This window comes from Rhinatrema bivittatum, chromosome 2 (assembly GCF_901001135.1).
Source record: "Rhinatrema bivittatum chromosome 2, aRhiBiv1.1, whole genome shotgun sequence".
Lineage (NCBI taxonomy): Eukaryota > Metazoa > Chordata > Amphibia > Gymnophiona > Rhinatrematidae > Rhinatrema > Rhinatrema bivittatum.
In genome coordinates this window covers 24,244,116-24,257,146 of record NC_042616.1, presented here as the reverse complement: position 1 = coordinate 24,257,146, position 13,031 = coordinate 24,244,116, and positions in this window count along the sequence as shown.

The following is a 13,031-nucleotide window of genomic DNA, read 5'->3' as shown; positions in this document are numbered from 1 at the left end:
TTCAGTACCCTAGGATGCATACCATCCCATCCAGGTGATTTGCTACTCTTTAGTTTGTCAATCTGGCCTACTACATCTTCCAGGTTCACAATGATTTGGTTCAGTTCATCTGACTCCTCACCCTTAAAAACCATCTCTGTAACCGCCGGTATCTCCCCAACATCCTCATTAGTAAACACAGAACAAAGAATTCATTTAGTCTTTCTGCAATGGCCTTATTTTCCTTAAGAGCCTCTTTAACCCCTCAGTCATCTAACGGTCCAACCAACTCCCTCACAGGTTTCTTGCTTTGGATATATTTTAAAAAGTTTTTATTATGAGTTTTTGCCTCTACGGCCAACTTAATTTCAAATTCTCTCTTCGCCTGTCTTATCAATGTTTTACACTTAACTTGACAATACTTGTGCTTTTTCCTATTTTCTTCAGATGGATCCTTCTTCCAATTTTTGAAGGATGGTTTTTGGCTAAAATAGCCTCCTTCACCTCACCTTTTAACCTTGCCCGTAATCGTTTTCCCTTCCTTCCACTTTTCTTAATGTGTGGAAGACATCTGGACTGCGCCTCTAGGATTGTATTTTTATAACTCTTTATTTATAGTTTTCCAAACAAACAGATGTAAGTACATAGAAGCAATAACCCATATTGCAGTGAGGTACATACCAAAAGAGAGTACATAGGGGAGGAAACGACTGAGGGACAATAAAAGTGGAAATAAAAAGAAATAACCCCAAGAGGCACCACACGTTAGCTTAAGTATCATTCAAATAATCAAGATACGGCCCCCAAATAGTGCTATATTTAGCATTCTCACCCTTAAGACTGTACCGTAGCTGTTCTAGATCAGCAATAACCCGTATTTGTGAGCGCCAGTAAGGTATACTAGGGGTGAATTTTTTATGAATGAGAGTGATCGTAGCATCAGCCATAGTGCCCACCACCAGCTACATTAAAAACCAAGAAAAGACGGTGAGAAATCTAAAAGAAGTATGTCTTAAAATTAGTAAGGAACCCATTGGGGCCAGGACATTTACCCTCCGGTAACAACTTGATAGCTGCCTGAATTTCAAGCAGAGAAATTGGGGCAGCAATAAGATTGCATTTTTAAACAATGTCCATGCCTGTTGTACACTTTTAACCTTGGCAGCTGCACCTTTCAGTTTTTTCTAACTATTTTCCTAATTTTATCAAAGTTTCCCTTTTCAAAATTTAGTGTTAGAGCTGTAGATTTACATATTGTCCCCTTTCGAGTCATTAGTTCAAATTTTATCACGTTCTGATCACTATTGCCAAGTGGCCCCACCACTGTTACCTCTCCCACCAAGTCCTGTGTTCTACTAAGAATTAAATCTAAAATAGCTCCCTCTCTCATTGATATTCCATCCAGGAACTTTATGTCTCTAGCAATTCCTGATGTTACATTTACCCAGTCAATATTGGGGTAGTTGACATCTCCCATTATTACTGCACTGCCAAATTGGTTTGCTTCCCTGATTTCTCTAGGCATTTCATCATCTGTCTGACCATTTTGTCCAGGTGGACGGTAGTATACTCCTATCACTGTACTCTTACCCAACACACATGCGATTTCTACCCATAAAGATTCGATTGTGCATTTAGTCTCTTGTATGATCTTTATACTGTTGGACTCTATACCCTCCCGGACATACAGTGCCACACCCCCACCAAGTTGATCCTCCCTATCATTGCAGTATAATTTGTACTCTGATATAGCACTGCCCATTGATTATCCTCCTTCCACCAGGTCTCTGAGATGCCATTTATGTCAATCTAATCATTTACTGCTATGCACTCTAACTCTCCCATCTTCCTTCTTAGACTTCTGGCATTGGCATCCAGACATTTCAAAGTCTTTTTTTGTTTGTATTTCAGTTGATAGGGATAATTCAGAATTCTTTAGCTCAGGTGATTCTTTACCTGGGTAAATCATTCAGGAGCCTGAGGTGTTTTTTTTAAATTTAATTTAATTTATATTCCAACTTTCAGGCACTTCACAGTGGATGACATTCAGGTACTGTAGTTATTTCCCTATCCACAGTGGGCTCACAATCTGTATCTGAGGCCACAAGGAGTGGTGGCAGTGGGATTTGAGCCCTGGCCTCCTGCCCACTGCTCGAACCACCAGACTTTTACAGCCAGCGAGCAGAGGCGTTTCAGGGACGGAGCTGAGGCAGAGCTGGAGAAGGTGGAGTCAGCAGAATTTCAAATGTCCTCCGATACAGCACAAATGTCGAGCCACGCACTTGGAAAATTACTCTTGGTGATGAGCAGGACTTGTAATTGTCAGTATTATTTGCCTGGTATATTGAGAGAAGGTTTTTTTATTCAGATGATCTTCAGCCGGTCCGCAGGAGGCAGTATAAGAGCGCAGTGTTCCCCTGGCACCAGGAGCTGGAGCTGAGGGGATGAATCCCAGGACCGATGTCTTCACCCTGCTGCTAAGTTCTGAGAGAGAGAGACTGTAACACTGAGAGAGAGATGCTCGTTTCAGCAGACATTGCACTGGTTAGAGGGACAGAACGGGCTGAGAGAATGAGAGGTGGAATTAGCAGAAAGAGAGAGAGAGACCTGTTTCAGCTGGGAAGTACAGCTGTGGGGTGACAGGAAAAGGTTGCACAGGACCCTCACATCTGACTGGGAAGGAGGCAGCATTTCACTCTGCAGACAAACTCTTCAGTACCAGTTGTTACTGTTCTTTTTCTTTTCCTCTCTTTGCTGTTTCCAGTTTTTCAAGCCCTTTGAGTTAACTGTAAATCCTTTTCTTATATATAATAACAAACATTCATTTATTAGCACTGTTTCTGTGAATGTGACAGGTGAGTTAGTACTGGGTATCAGCAGGGTCCTGCACCAAGTCTCACACAGCTCTGTCAGGTTTTTGTGTCAGGTAGAGCTGGAGCAACCAACCAGCATCTGAATCAATGACCACAGATTGTGCTAATAAATAAACATTTGACTGCTATTTAGTGATTCCTCAGTTGTTATATTTATTGTTTTGTCTTTTCTGGGTCTCTTTTCTAAGGTCTAAGCTCCTCCCAGAGGAGGACCTAGTTTAGGGTAGTGAGTGGACTAAGCCATTTGCTATGGCTCACTGGAGTAACTATAGAGGGCAGACAGTTCCCTGTGCTCTGAGGGACTCCTCGTCTCTGAGAAATCACTGATTAGCACTGTGAAGCCCCTGAATACCAACAAAATGTTTCTTCATTCATATTTATAAACTAATAGGTCCGTGCAGCGGTGCCGAGAGCAGGAAGTTAGCTAGACTTACCCATGTATGACTTTCCCTGTTCAATGTAACTGGGAAACTCTCAATATCGCTGCTACCCAGCTAAACATAAGTTCCACACCCGGTCATCTTTTTTTTATCCAGGTAAGTTAACCAATCAGCCCACAATTTTAACACTTTGCGGTTTGTCCAGCTAAATTCCAAACTCAGCCGGACAAATCTGCTGACCGAGGACCTTTAAAAGTATTACAGGGCAGAAAGTGATGTTTGCAAAGGCTCCTTACCACATGCTAATTATTGACGTCACGGCAATCACACGACACGACAGGGGATGGTCAGGGAAACATCTGATGCACAGGCGCAGAAGTTTGCAGGACGAGCGGAACCAGAAAGAGAAAGAAAGGAGATGTGTGAGCATTTCCTGATGTCCTACTTTCCATCTGAGGTACAGGCATTGATCCTGGGTATCACAAAGTTAATTATGTCCATTTCTATATACAAAGTATGGAGCAAGTTTTCAGAAGAGCTGCTGAGTGGCCACAAGAGTTGATTACATTTATTGGAATAATTTTCAATCACAGCATGGCGGCTGGAAATGTTCCCAAATTTAGCTTAGCCGGTTCAGCACTGAGCAGCTTCCTGAAAACTTACCCTGAGCAGCTCCAGAGGACCTACCCTCACTGAAGGAGCTGCCCCTTAATCTAAAAAAACACCCACCTCTCCCCTGACCCCAGAACCCTGATCTCTGACCTCGACCCCTCCATGACCCCAGAGCTTACTCCAGCCCCAGAGCCCTCCATTACCATGACCCTTGACCTCACCCCCTCCTGACCCCAGAGCCCACCCTTATCAGCCCTAAGCTAACCCTTTTCCTCCAATCTTTGACCGCATGTCCCCCTCCCCTGCCCACCGGGGCTCTCATACACTGTGGTTATTACCCTTGACCTGCCAGTGATAGAGCACAATCCTTGGCCATCCTGCATCCCCCAGCAGGTAATCCCACCCCTCAGAGCAATTTCACTGCTCCAGCTTACAAGAATGTCCCCCCATGGGCACTGTGCACCCTCCCCATCAATCGGGCCGCACTGCCAGTGAGAGGATGATGCCTCTAGTTTGTAACGTGCATAATACTTTACATCTAAAGGCCGGCAAGGTTAGATAATGTGTCTGAGCTTAAAAATAAATGGAATAACATCAGTTATTCTCTCTCTGCTGCTGGAGCTAGATAAATAACATAAGAAATGCCATTCTGGATCAGACCAAAGGTCCACCAATCCCAGCATCCTGTCTCCGAGAGAGGCCAATCCAGGTCAGCAGAATCCTCCCAAAAAATGGATTGCTCGCTCTCATTAAATTTCATCTGCCATTTAGATGCATTAATAATACATATTTATCAGTAATGTCTCTATTCACCTTCCTCTCTCTCACCACCTGGAAGGGGCAGGGATTGATAGCGAGGAAGAAGGTAAAGGTAAACCCAGGAAACTCGGAGGGCATTTGTTTTACTAGAAATGTTGATTAAATTCACTTCCTTCCCCGCCCATGGCAGGTCCTTCTATTCAGGTAAGAAACAGTGTTACTTTATTAGAGTCAAGGTTGATAACTCATTAAGTTTTGCTCCTCACTTCTCTTCTAGCACAAAGATTTGTTTTTCTTTTCTTAGGCTCAGACCATACTGGGAAGTCCATGATCTCAAATCTCTAACATATTCCCTAATCTTAAATCATTCAGGCTATTGTAATTCCAGGTATCATGGCCTCTCTTACTTCCTGATGAGCCTGCAAGGTGATTACGTTAATGTCAGCCGGCATTATGTCCAGTTCCCTCTCCTAGAGAAATTGGTGTGGAGCATGCAAGAGAGAGGGGGTTTCCTATTTAGCTGCATATTTTGGAATTCTCTTCCTCTGTCTTTACTCAGTGAGAAAGAATTCAGGATTTGTAGGAAAAGCCTCAAAACCTGGCTCTTTGAAAGAGCCTGTGGAGTTTAATTTCACTCAGATTATTTTATTTTGCTCTGGACATTGTGATTTTTTGTTCATTTCACTGTTACTGATTTCCTGTTGGATTGTTTGTCATGTTTTCTTTTTAATTATGATTATGATTTATTAACTTGATTAATCACAAAATCTTACAAAAGTAAATCAGTGCAATGCACAAAGAATAAAATAAACATAATTCCCTGCTATAAATAAATATCCATAATAAATGCATCCTGTTAAAACTAGTAACAAAGACATAACCAGGGCTGACAGAGAGGAGGAGAATCCTCTAGGGCTGCATAAAGGGAGCGTGAGTGCTGTCTGCACACTGAAGCACTTCCTGCAACCTGCGGGTTTAGCATGAAGCACTAACGTCTTCTCTAGAAAGCCCCAGAGTTGACCTTGAACCACTTTTTCAATAATTTTGGACAAGGCAGGCAAACTTGAGACAGGACAATACTTTTCAGTAACATTTGGGAGAAGATGGGTATTTAAAGAAAAAAACGGACAGACTGAGGCTGTAACTTACCGGGTTCTGAAATGGGATTGATGGTGGGAAAAGAGAAAAGGGAAGGGGGTCAAGGATGGAAGGGGCAAGGGAGAGGGAGGTTAGACAAGACGGGGAAAGGTGAGGGAAGGATGGAAATGGCAAGGGAGTGGGAGGTTAGACAAGAGGGGGGAAGGTGAGGGAAGGATGGAAATGGCAAGGGAGTGGGAGGTTAGACAAGACGGGGGAAGGTGAGGGAACACATTCACACACATACATACACATTCATGCACATTCACACGGGGATGGAGGAGTGGGGGCAGGGGAGGGATCACATGGAAGGGAACAGGGTAAGGGGAGGACAAGGTCGGGGGAGGGGAGGGGTACAGTCACTCAGTCTTCTTCTTTCTCTGTTAAATAAAGAAAGGTTCAGACTTTAAAATGTGTAAGGCTGAACGCACATCACCATTATATACAGGGAGGACAATAATGAAAGCCATTTCTGGGGGTAAAGCGCTCTTTTATCCACAGAAATGGGCTGTTTGATTACTGCCCGTCCTCTACACAAGTAAAAGTAGGAGCATAGAACAAGGCGAGGGCTTTTCCCCGTGTAGTTTTGTAAATATTTCTGGTTTGGGGTTCACACAGGGGGAAAACTATATGCAGAGTTTTCCTTTAACACCGAGCCCTCACAAAAAGCAGGCAGGGAGATTATTCAGGCAGCCCCTGCCAGAGCCCCAAACCAGAGGTTCATGGAGGGAGCTTTTGCTCCGAGTCTCTGACTCCTCCCCCTCCCCCCCATAATCAAATGTTCATGGCAGGAGCGAGCAGGATCTGCTGCCACAGCTTGGGTTCATCCCCCACCGTGTCCTTGAATTAAATATTCAGAAGGACTGGAGAGTGGCACAAGAGCTCCTGCCTCATCCTTGGCTCCTTCCTGCAGCCTCCCACCCCAAGAGTTAAATGTTCACAGGGGAGACAGAGCGAGAGCTGCTCCTGCCTCCTCCCCAGCCACCCAGAATTAGATATTCATGGCAGGAATGAAGAGCACACATCACATCTCTTCCTTTACCTCCTGGAATAAAACATTCATAGCAGAAGTAAAGCAAAAACTGCTCCCCCTGACACTCGGAGGTTAAAACCCTTGCTCACTTGCTTGGACCTTGAAGATCCCAGCAAGCACTGCAGAGGCCTTGCCTGCTCCTGCACTTGTGCCTCTCTCCTGACAGCCTCCCACCCACCAACTGGGTTTCCCAAGTCCCCTACCACCTGCTCCTTCATGAGGGCTTTCTGAGGACATTGTGACTCCCTAAGCCTGGGGTTTCACAGTATCCAGACAAATAAAGACTGCACATCCAAAAAATACAAGAATCACTGAAAAACTCTCTTACCTAGGATCCCCAGTGCTAATAAACAGAGCTTGTTATGAAGGCAGAACAGTGATACAAAGGATTTTAAATAAACTGCATTACAAGCAGGGGAAGAAGAAAAGGAATTTCACAGTAACTCCAACTGGTTTTCAAGTGAAGGTTTTTGCAGAGCTGAATGCTGCCCCTGTCTCAGTTGCTGTGAGGGTGCGGATAAGATCAGCTCAGACTGTACAAACTCTCCCTGTCTGTCCCTATTACCCCACAGCTCTGTCTCCCTCAGGGACCCTCAGCAGCAATGACTCTAAGGCAATAAAAGGGAATTTTATATGGGAGAGAAATAATATTATCCACTAAAAGCATTTTGCTAAAAAGGAGAAGTGAGGGAAAGGAAAAGGGGAAGCACAAACAAGACAGAGAAAGGGGAGGAAAAGTATAGAACAGCAAAGGAGAAAGAGTAAGATGGAAGGGGGAGAGCAGGAGATAAGGCAGAGAGATTGTAGTTTATTTCCATTTTCAGTCAATGCTCCTCCCCTTTATCCTATCACTTGTAGTTCATTTCCAGAGGCTTCAGGTCGTTGGTCTCTTGATATCCAGAGCCCTAATCAGCAGAAATGCTCACTGCTTGCTGCCATCCTTTGCATTTAGAGAGACCCTGGCAGCTTTGCTTCTTATTAGGTCACCTCCTGTCATCCTAACATCACAAGAGGGGTGGGAGAGACCATGTGAGGCTGATGGTGAGGGGAGAGGAAAGATGGCAGAGGAGGAGCAACTGAATTCAGTTCAGTACAAATTAATTAAAATAATCTGACTATAATAAAGAGGAAAGTTGCCCCATACCTGTATCTCCGGCTTTCAAACTGAACTCCGCCCCTCCCTCCTTGTAGGCTCCAGCTCTGTCTGTATGGAGCTTGAGCTCCTCCCCTCTCATTCTGCACTCTCAGGCTCCTCCCTCTCTCGCTGTGCTCTCCAGCTGTGCCCCTCTCAGGGTACTCTGCAGTTTCACCCTTCTCTCTGTCAGAATTGCCCATTCCACTCTGCTAGGGCCCCCACACTCCCATAATTGTGTGGCTGTGGAAAGGGCCACAAAATTCAGCCCTTGCCAAGGAACCAAAACCTTTGATGGCAGTGAAATAGCGCATTTACCCTCACCTGCCCACCCCAGAAGAGAAACATTGATGGCAGTGGATGGTGCATTAACCCCTTACTCACCCACCCACCTGCCCCAGAAGAGACATATTAGTGGCAATGGACAGCACAATCTCCCCGCTCCCCTCCCCTGGATCTCCTCACTCACTGGCTCCCATTGGACAAACAGGAGGAGGAGGACGGAGGCTTTGCAGATCCTTCAGTGCATCCTCCCTTCTCCTCCTCTGAGACCTGAATGGTGCAGTTTGAACCCCTTGGTTCAAAGCAGTAAGAGAGGAGGGAGGATGTATCATGAACACTGCAGGGTCTCTGTTCTCTTCCAGGTCTGCTGATAGTGTCCTCTGAGTGAGGGGGTCCATGGGCAAGGGGAGGGCTGGTAGAGAGTTAACCTGAGATTGCAGGGTGGAGGGAAGAGAACAAACTGACTGGGGATTGGGGAGGAGGGGAAGTGAGTGAACCAGGGAAAATGGGGGAGTGAACTGGGGATGAGGGGAGTGAACCAGAGTAAGTGAAGGGTTTGTGTGGTGGTGGAAGGGAGGAAGGTAATGTATCAGGGTGAGTGAGGGGTTTGGGAAGAGGGAATAACCATGGGGAGGGAGCCAGGGTGAGTGAGGGGTTTAGGAGGAGGGAATAAACCATGGGGAGGGAGCCAGGGTGAGTGAGGGGTTTGGGAGGAGGGAATAAACCATGGGGAGGGAGCCAGGGTGAGTGAGGGGTTTGGGAGGAGTGAATAAACCATGGAGAGGGAGCCAGGCTGAGTGCGGGGTTTGGGAGGAGGGAATAAACCATGGGGAGGGAGCCAGGGTGAGTGAGGGGTTTGGGAGGAGGGAATAAACCATGGGGAGGGAGCCAGGGTGAGTGAGGGGTTTGGGAGGAGGGAATAAACCATGGGGAGGGAGCCAGGCTGAGTGCGGGGTTTGGGAGGAGGGAATAAACCATGGGGAGGGAGCCAGGCTGAGTGCGGGGTTTGGGAGGAGGGAATAAACCATGGGGAGGGAGCCAGGGTGGGAGAGGGGTTTGGGAGGAGGGAATAAACCATGGGGAGGGAGCCAGCGTGAGTGAGGGGTTTGGGAGGAGGGAATAAACCATGGGGAGGGAGCCAGGGTGAGTGAGGGGTTTGGGAGGAAGGAATAAACCATGGGGAGGGAGCCAGGGTGAGTGAGGGGTTTGGGAGGAGGGAATAAACCATGGGGAGGGAGCCAGGGTGAGTGAGGGGTTTGGGAGGAGTGAATAAACCATGGGGAGGGAGCCAGGGTGAGTGAGGGGTTTGGGAGGAGGGAATAAACCATGGGGAGGGAGCCAGGGTGAGTGAGGGGTTTGGGAGGAGGGAATAAACCATGGGGAGGGAGCCAGGGTGAGTGAGGGGTTTGGGAGGAGGGAATAAACCATGGGGAGGGAGCCAGGGTGAGTGAGGGGTTTGGGAGGAGGGAATAAACCATGGGGAGGGAGCCAGGGTGAGTGAGGGGTTTGGGAGGAGGGAATAAACCATGGGGAGGGAGCCAAGGTGAGCGAGGGGTTTGGGAGGAGGGAATAAACCATGGGGAGGGAGCCAGGGTGAGTGAGGGGTTTGGGAGGAGGGAATAAACCATAGGGAGGGAGCCAGGGTGAGTGAGGGGTTTGGGAGGAGGGAATAAACCATGGGGAGGGAGCCAGGGTGCGTGAGGGGTTTGGGAGGAGGGAATAAACCATGGGGAGGGAGCCAGGATGTGTGAGGGGTTTTGGAGGAGGGAATAACACACACACACACAGGCTCTCACTCTTATATGCTCCCTCTCATATTCAATCTCCCACTCCTACATGCTTGCTCTCTCTCACATCTACAGGATCTCTCTCTCACACATACAGGCTCACTCCCACATGCTCGATCGCTTTCTCTCTCTCACACATACAGGCTCACTCCCACATGCTCGCTCTCTCTCACTCTCACACACATATGACACCCAGGCTTCTCTCTCCCATGGTCTCTCTCACACACACACACACACAGTTTGATTGCATCTAAATCCATATGCACAGATAAACCTGCTTTCCAGCACGTGCAACTTTGTGCACGTACACCCGTGAATTTTTAAAGCGGATTTATGAACCTAAATGCACTTTGAAAGGTCTCTGGATAAAAAGGACCTGCCAACTTTAGCCACTGCAGGCTCTCTGAAAATATCCCTCTTTATCTCCCGTTGCTGGAGAGAACAACAGAGGACCTCATTTGCTAAGCATTTTCCCCATCCACACAAGATGAGAGAAAAGCCTTAGCAAACCAGGCCCTTGGATTGTAAGCTCTTTGGGGCAGGGATTCAAGGCACCCAAATATTAATAATGATGCAAAGTGAACCTTGTCTGGAAAGTTGGGCTGAAACCCCCACCCCCAAATTATTATTAGCAGTTGTTTCTCCTCAGGGACTGACAGGCAGTGTCAGGAGGGCCCCCGAGAGTGGCCACAATTGAGTCTGTACCTGGAGTTCGCTGGTGAGGGCATGGGAGGGGGGTTGGTCAGGTATCGAGCACCAGCGGCCTTCTCCAGCCCGCAGAGCATCTAAGTGATTTAAGCAGAAGCAGCGGCAGCGTCAGGCTTAGGAGGGAGCAGGAGAGATGCCGAGACGGCGCTGCCGGCGCTGATCTGGACCGCGGTGGGAATTCAGAGGGCACTAAACGGGGGAAGGACCTGTAATCCAAACCCGTGCTGCGGTTAGAAAAGGAGGAGAGTCTCAGGCCGCAGGCAGCCGTGGCTCTTTTGGGTCAGGGCGGTGATAAGAGCTGGAGCACCGGTGGGGTACATTTTAAGGGGGGGGGGGGGGGGGGGATGAGGGACGTGGGTTTCTGAAAGATGCGGGGCTGATGGGAAACTTGTCAAGGAGAATGGAGCAGCAGCAGTTCAGACTTGGCCTTGCTGTGCTGCCCTATCCGTGAGCCAGGGCAATAGTCTATGTGTGTGTGTGTTTGTGAAGCGGAGGTGTGCATGGTAAAAGGAGACCCTAATTAAAATTACACTGTAGCTGGGCCAGATTTTGGCACTAAGCCAGCGACCTGATAGCAACTCTGTGCAGGAATGGAGGAGGCGATATATGAGGCCTCATGAAGCTGTGAGGCAGCAGCTTAGGATGGTGGGTCGTGCGTATGGCATTATGGGATATATAATCATTCCCTGAGGGCAGGCAGCAAAGCAAGTTTGCTTCCCTGTAAACAGGGTTCTCTGTAGACAGCAGGATGAGTTAACCATAATGCGTGGGTGACGGCATCAATAGGGACCCAGCTCTCACAGCTCAGAAAATCTTTACTGAGCACGAGCGGAAATTCCCTCCCGGACACACTGCCGCGCGAATCCTTCATTCTCTTCCAGAGCTTAACCTTTAGTAAGATAGTCAACTCTTCAGGAAGACGAGTGCGTATTAAACATGGCTAATTCATCCTCCCGTCCACAGAAATCTCTATTGACAGGCAGGAATGAGTCAGCTGTCATGCGAGGGGAAGGACTCCAGAAGCCACAGCGAGCGATCCAGGCTTTGAACTCCACAGCCCCAGCTTCCAGAGGCCCCGCACCGCTTGCACCAGAAGAGGACTGGAAGCGCCTGCCTAATGGTGCACACCTCAGACTTTCTTACTGTACTCTAGCCATTTACCTTGCTATATCTTATCTGGTTACTAGGCCTTATCTGCTTTTGTATGTTTTGATTTGACGTAGTAATTGTGTTTGGTAGGAGTAATTTGTTGCAGATTTTATGCATAAGAATCTAATTCAAAACAAGAGTTAATAAGGTGGGTAGCTAGGAAGATATAGGTAGATTAATTGTAGTGTTTTGAGGGTCATTACTAGACAAATATAAAATAACAAGCCGTTAAGCCCGTTAAAACGGGCTACATCCCTCTGTCTCTCATCTCCCCCTCTTCACCACCCCCTACCTCCCTCCCTCCCTCCCACCCACTCAGTCCCTCCTTCCCCCTCAGTCTCATTCCCTCCCTCCCCCCTCTCTCCCTCCCTCTCACTCTCCCTCAGTCCCACTCCCTCCCCCTCCCTCTCCCTCAGTCCCACTCCCTCTCACTCTCCCTCAGTCCCACTCCCTCCCCCTCAGTCCCACTCCCTCCCCCTCCCTCTCCCTCTCACTCCCTCTCACTCTCCCTCAGTCCCACTCCCTCTCACTCTCCCTCAGTCCCACTCCCTCCCCCTCCCTCAGTCCCACTCCCTCCCCCTCCCCCTCTCAGTCCCACTCCCTCCCCCCTCCCACTCTCCCTCAGTCCCACTCCCTCCCCCTCTCCCTCCCTCTCTCCCTCCCTCTCCCTCTCTCTCTCCTCACTCAGTCCCCCCTCTCACTCAGTCCCACTCCCTCCCTCCCTCTCACCCTCTCACTCAGTCTCACTCCCTCCCTCTCACTCAGTCCCACTCCCTCTCTCTCCTCCCCTCTCACTCAGTCCCTCCCTCTCTCTGTCAGTCCCTCCCTCTCTCTCTCCTCCCTCGTTGCCGCCGCCGCTGCCACCCGCCTCCGCTGCCACCTGCCGCTGCTACCACCGGACGCCGCCGCCGCCGCTGCTGCCACTCAACGCCGCCGCCACCCGCCGCCACCCGACGCCGCTACCACCGGACGCCGCCGCTGCCACCCGCCTCCGCCGCCACCCGCCGCCGCCGCTACCACTGGACGCCGCCGCCTCCCAACGCCGCCGCTGCCACTCGACGCCGCCATTTTTTTCTTTTTTTTCTGGCTCAGACCAACGTGCTCACCCGCACATGCGCGGTAGACCTGGTCTCTACTGCGCATTTGCGGCACGTCGGTCATCCTTCGTTTATTAGGTAGGATTCCATAGACTAAAAATAA